The sequence below is a fragment of the Glandiceps talaboti genome, chromosome 7 (genome assembly GCF_964340395.1).
Source record: "Glandiceps talaboti chromosome 7, keGlaTala1.1, whole genome shotgun sequence".
NCBI classification, from domain to species: domain Eukaryota; kingdom Metazoa; phylum Hemichordata; class Enteropneusta; family Spengelidae; genus Glandiceps; species Glandiceps talaboti.
In genome coordinates, this window is record NC_135555.1 from 20,669,550 (window position 1) to 20,676,376 (window position 6,827).

Sequence of the window (6,827 nt, forward strand, 5' to 3'; positions counted from 1 at the left end):
CTCGTAATTACGAGAAAAAAGTCGTAATTACGAGAAAAAAGTCGTAATTACGAGAATCGAAAAGTCGTAATTACGAGAATTGAAAACTCGTAATTACGAGAAAAAAGTCGTAATTACGAGAATTGAAATCTCGTAATTACGAGATTTTAAATTTTATTTTTTTCCTTACAACTTGGCACTAATACGCTTCCGTACAAACCAGACGTCTTCGTTAATATCCCGTCGATCACCGGGCATGACGTGGCACAACAAATCGATAGCCCCACTTTGAGTACGAGATAGTCACACATAGGGTTTAATAAACTATCATGTCAGAATACTGGTTCAATGATATTTTTCATAAGTTTTAAAAGTTCTATGCTTGTGAAATAGCGTCTCCCTGCCAGACGACCTGTCTGATTTAAACCGATATGTATATTCTTCAACCAGCAGTGGATGTTGTGTCGACAATTTTACCAGCCGACACACACGAATTCGCATCGCCATCTTCGCTACTCAGCCTTATCAAGTATAACACTACACACAGGTGTGTGCGAGTTAGGATAAAAACTGAATACTAATTAGATGGCGAATGACTTGGTTTCAACCAATGGGTGAACGCATTGTAATAGACTTTACACTCAAGGTAGGCGTAATTAGTTTGACTGACATGTACAAATATATATATCAGCCAATCAGGAATCGTTAAATCAAAGTCACTCCTCAAATTTTAGCGAACAATAATCTGCATCTAGCTAGATCTGTCAGTGTTTTTAAAAAAGGGAAAAACTGACACGCATGCACGGGGAAAGAATGTACGACGCTAAGCTTATTAGATCTCATTAATTTGATCTTTCGCTAAACTGTGCCAAGTCTATTGCCATGCTGTGTTCGAAGCTCGGCAACCTTGTGTTCATAGTGGTCTGAGGTTTAACACAAACGTATAGTAATGACTATGTTACGTCGACTCACCCAAAATGTGCTGGAAATGGTTGGGGTTTTTTTTTATTGCTCATTAAGTATGATAAAGGGCATTCTTTTCTAGGTTGGAATATTTTTTGAAAGACCTGCCCAAGTTCAGGGGTATATTTTACTTAAATTTTGCTCACAAAATTCGCTGCTTTCTCAAAATTTGCTTACAATTGTTATTATTTCATTATTCAAATAATCAACTCAAGCATTACATAGATCAAGGGTCTTGAGCTCCGTAAGTTTTTGGGTGTGTGGAATGTCTAGAGTTTGGGTTTACCGTTTGGATTTGGAAGTCTCAGCAGAGTCACCTGATTTTATTTTGCACAGTCTAGTGGCGCAGCCGGCCCCTCCCCATCCCCGTCTACGTCACAACACAAATATATTTAAACTATATAACACCGTCGGTATGACATCACAATAAATACATTTGATTGAAAAAATAATACCGACGATAACTCACTACCTAAAAACAATTCTTGTATAATGTACAAACAATCGTCACTGTATGGGTGGATGGATGGCTGGTATCAGTTAGTCATGTAATATGCGCCAGAAACGAGGTCCCGCCCCAAACATTGATTACAAATTTACAATTTATTTGTACATTTAGGACGTCCAATAGGATATGTTCATATTCCACGGTATCTGTTACTTGTTGTCTTCGCTTTCCTTTGATCTTCGCTTTGATATCATTTTTAGTAAACAAAATGCAAACTTCAAAGAAACTGCAGATAGTACGAGTAAAAGGTGCCCCCTAACTTTCCAGTAAAACGTTGAAACGTGAAACGTTGTTTGTGGTTTGATTTTGATTGCGTTTCAAATAACGAAAGTTCGTATTTCGATATCAACACCTGCAACACTAAGTTCCAAATTCACATGTAATTTCAAATGTTGATTTCTTAAACACGTATTGATGGTTTGAAATTACGTCAAAAACGAATCAATTCATCTCTGGATAGATTAGGATTTCACTTGGACGTCGTTAGTCACGCACCATCAATTCATTAGAAGTTGCATTGTTGGATAAACGTTTGGTTTTCGCTTTGAATCAACCCAGGTTAGAGGGAGTCTGAAAGATCAGTCGTTGTGGGCGCTCTTTTAATCACTTAGCACAAAGGAATGGGATGATATTAAAGGACGCTCCGGCGACATAAATTACAGCCTATACGTTGTCTAGTGGTTTTGTTGTTGTACTAAGCGTGGGGCTGGGGGTGGGGGTGGGGGGGGGGATGGAGGCTGGAGTATTTCAGAAAAAAAATGTAGCTGGCCAAAAGCAGGAAAAAGAATTGCTGACCGACTCAAGACAACACATTTTTTCCAGCATGAGCTAAAAAATGTGTTGTGCTGAGAGTGGAGGAACTAACTACAAATGACAATTTCCAAGGTGCATGTGTTTTCAGAGAACTTGTTTAAGCTTATCTGTGTCTATTCAACAACACTACCATTAAGAAATAATATATTAATTACATACAAATAAAATACACCATTCAAACTTTTCAAATGTCGTGTATTGCAAGTTGTAGTAAGTATATTTTATTGACTTTCTACGTCATGTTTATTATTACGAAAATAGTGTTCAGTCAGTGAACGCAAGGAGATACAAGTAAATTGTTACCATTTTGCCTTTTTGCGTGTAAAAAATGTTTATGGGGGTGGGCTTAAACTAGGGTCGGTCGAGTTATCGGAAACACACTTTCTTTTTTATTTTGTCAGGCCTGAGAGAAATGAATTGGATTACAATTTTGTAAAAAAAAAATACGGAAAACAGTTGTGTCTTGCAGACAAATAAACGCCAAGTCTATAACAGTGCGTAACAAACAGACATCCTGCATCCAAACATTATAATGTACTTTATTGTAGTAGCGTTTGTGTCTACAAATGTAAACGTTGATTATTTATATAAAAAAATAATTGATGGTGATATGGAATAAACGAGAGTCAAATCATACCAAACAAGAAAATGTTATTGATTACTATAATACTGCAGCATCGGAACATCATTTTTTTATATAAAAGTGACATCTATGCAGTAACTTCGAATTTGATTATAATTGCTAACAACATCGCAGTTGTACATCAACCAGGAGTCCACAGGTTGCTCACCCTAGCATCTGGTTAGGTTATTCCATTTTCATTTCTTCATATATTCTCCATCATTGATATTCATTACTTCACTGGAAAATACAAGAAAAGTAATTGTAATTGGTTAGTCATAACTGTAAAAGTATTGTTCTTGGCGTTAGTTGTTTAAAATCAGATTTCAATCGTGACCAGGAAAAGGTATTGTTATCTCCTTGATATGTTACAATAGCACCGGAAAGTATTTTTCAGTCCTTGAATTTCAAAAATCTCTAGGGGCAGGAGGGGAACCCCCACCACACTCTCGCACACATGGCTCCCTCAAACTTCTATTCAAATTGTACTGCCTACTTTCCAACTTTACTAGCTGCTTTTATTATTACCTCTTACTTTTAAAATAAGCTACATTCATCATGTACAAATGTATGTCTCCAGTTATGACGAAATTCAATTTCCAACATAAAACGTTACACTGAGTGACGCTACACGACTCGGCGAAGTCATATTTTACAGCATGTATTGAAAAAAACAATTGGCTGTATCCCTGTTTGGCAAAAAAAAAATTGTTGTCTAGTTGCTCTCGAAGAAAAAATGAAATAGTTTATCCCTATTTAGTCCGACACCTGGGTCCGACATACACACAGTATGTTGTCCTGACCTTCATGCATGTGTCTTTCATGACCCATGACCCCATGACCCATGACTTAGTTATGCTTTCTTTCTTTTTACTGTGCAAGTGCAGTTAATCTGAGTTAGAAAATCCACAAGCTGTGTCGATCATCAAATTCATTGGTGTTTACAAGATTTACTTAGACAGATATGAAGGGACAGTGACATATGATCACTTGCAATACAATGATGTGCGTCAACAGTATTTACAGAGTACATGTACTTCGTAATCCATGGAGAGTATGCACACGACACGTACGTAGCCAGCAGGGACTACGTACTAGCTAGGTCAAAGTTGTACATTTTGTACGCTGCTTCTGGTTGACTGGACGTATCTGTGGAGTACTGGGAGTTTTGGTAATGTTTACAGCTTGTAAGTGTAGCTCAGTTTTAGTTTAACAAGTATATTTCTGAACTGTTATGTAGCCTTGTCTCTAAAAGTGAGACTTGTTGCTCGCGCGATCGTATGATATTTCAAGACAAACAACGGTTGTTTACATTTACAAGAATTTCTAGAAATTTACCAAAGCTGTCAGTATTCATGATGTTAGTACTGTTAGGCATTTGTTGGAGATGCTAGTCCTACTGACACGTGAATAAATAGTCAATACCAGAGAATATATGGAATATATACTCATAATTCATCGCGTCTTCAGATGATGTACTTTTATTTGTAAGAACTACATCAATGAAATGATTAAAATATTGAATAATAATGATAAATACGTTGATGAACATTTTGTGAAGCTATGCAATGAATATGCATTTCTTGAACATTTGATTGTATTGGTTACGATACATTTGGTAGTATCTGTGAATAGTGGTGGAACGTCAGTACAACTGGGAAGAATTATGAATCCAATTTATTGTTTATTAAAGATAACTTTTAATTTCCTGACCCTGATCATGTGATTTCTTTATTATTTTACGTATCACAGATTATATCAATTTGTTGAGAACAATTTTCCAACAGCCAACCAAAATATTCACCCCTATCAGACGCCATGCTAATCAGTTCAACAGATTTTGTTTAAGAGTGGTTGACGTTTCCAGACAAACTGGTAGTTTTCTATACCATACAAGCAAAATCACAAAACCTGAAAAAAACGTCGTCTGGCTCGACATAACAGTGCTACGTTGTATCGTCTGGTGCAACAAAAATCTTACTAAGAGTGCTACATTTTATCGTCTGGTGCAGCAAAAATCTTACTAAGAGTGCTACATTTTATCGTCTGGTGCAACAAAAATCTTACTAAGAGTGTTACATTTTATCGACAAATATTTCTGTTGGTAAGAGTTTTGTTAAACCCAGACGATAAAATGTAGCACTGTTGTTAAGAGTTGTTTTGTGATTTCAATTGTATTACTATCGAACACGTTTTAAAGTGTTACAGAACTTACGCATGCTCTTCCAGGAGCACTTCGTTAACTGTGTCCTCAAGCTGGTGTACCTTGGCTTTCTTGAAACCTGGTGCATGTCTTCTATACCCGTACCCACGACCTTTGCCATTTCGAATAAAAACGGTCAACACCAGACCAACAATGATGAAAGTAAGCAATGTCTTAGACATAGTAAGTTTAGGAAAATGGCCTTCAAAGCTGTAATACGTAAAAAGGAAAAAACAGAAACTTTAATTTTTATCAATGTGTTGAATGTTTTGATGATAAGATTTCCGTAAGAGCAAATTACAAAGTACCACTTCGTAGATATCTGTCCGAAGCCGTGTAGAGTATGTACTTGAAAATTCTGTAATGGTAAAACGCCCTTCAGGCACCAATTTCCCTTAAAACTCTTAAATCACTCCAAATTTTGCCATTCGAAAGTCTGTCCCTTTTTGAATTGATAAAAGAAATTTGAGGTTCACGCTCGTGCTGTTGTCAGGTGAATTGGCAATCTTTTATTTTCCCATAAGATAACAGATTTTACACAGTCACTGTACGCGGCGGCCATTTGCAATTGCGTTACTTGGGCGTATTAGTCTCCAACTAAGAGCACTTGGTAGGCCGAGTCTCTAATAAACTCGATATCGACTGAATACCAATCACTACTCATATTAATATACATAACGCTACTATCAAAATTGACAGTTTCATTTAAAAAAATGAATAGCAACACAATCACAGTTGCATATATTTTAAGTTCATTTAGGTCGTACACAGTATTTCGACGACCAGTATAGGTTGACTACCTGTGTAACATTCGAACCACTTACTGCCTGCTACACAATATATGGACAAACGTAGAGAAATGACTAGAGCTTCTGTTCAAACCTTACATTTCACAGTAAGATAATACATACAGGAGACAATAAAAGTTGTACCTTATCTGTTTTCTGATGAGATGAAAACAACCCTGATGATAGTCCTGAGCTCAGTGGAGATAAGTGTTTGTGGTGGACTCACTTTCCCTGTGTCACGTAAAACCTATACAGTTGTTAGGTAATTCATCTCTCTATAAATAAATGTACACCAAGTATTGTTATTGACAAACTTGCCCCTTTAGGTTCTACCATAGTGAGGCATTATTCATGAGTCGCGACGGGTGACATACTTTCAACAAAGACCACAGTATTGTGTGCCAGTAAGAATTTTTTGCTTTTAGTCCCCGAAGGGTAGTTGACTATTACAATGGGCTCCGTGCGTGCGTCCATCCGTTTCAGACAAGCAATATCCGATGTTTTTCAAACCTGGCGAAAAGGTGACATATCATCCAGAACATATGTACATAACTTTGTTTTCTGATGTATACAAATTTTACCAAATGGCGGCCATGTTTGTAGTTAAAAATCAACATTTACTGCATATCTAAAAACGGTAATACATAGAGACTCGATTCAAGTGTCTATTCCAATGTTATCAGATGCAAACTATCTTTTGAAAGCTTGACCTTGACCCTGACCTTCAAGGTCAAATATCAAAATGAAGCCAATTTCTGCCTATCGCAGACGTTGTAGTATTAACATATAGCCAATTTCTTTAAATCATGTTTACAATTGATATTAAAGAAAAGAACTAAACTCCAGCATTATCTTTGCTGCTCATACAACTCTACACTCTGAATAGTTTATAAGTTTTCTTTGTATGCCGTCAAATCTATCTGTTTTTTGTACACTTTGAAATATATATAA

At 36.5% G+C, this 6,827-nt stretch overlaps 1 long non-coding RNA gene across 1 annotated transcript; it reads right to left on the bottom strand.

Moving 5' to 3' along the window:
* Window positions 1-2,504: 2,504 nt before the first annotated feature.
* Window positions 2,505-6,152, bottom strand: LOC144438211 (uncharacterized). The gene is made up of 3 exons (XR_013481033.1): window positions 6,021-6,152; window positions 5,101-5,298; window positions 2,505-3,125 (listed from the first exon to the last, which is right to left on the bottom strand). It is a non-coding gene; the product is annotated as an uncharacterized LOC144438211 (long non-coding RNA).
* Window positions 6,153-6,827: the final 675 nt, after the last annotated feature.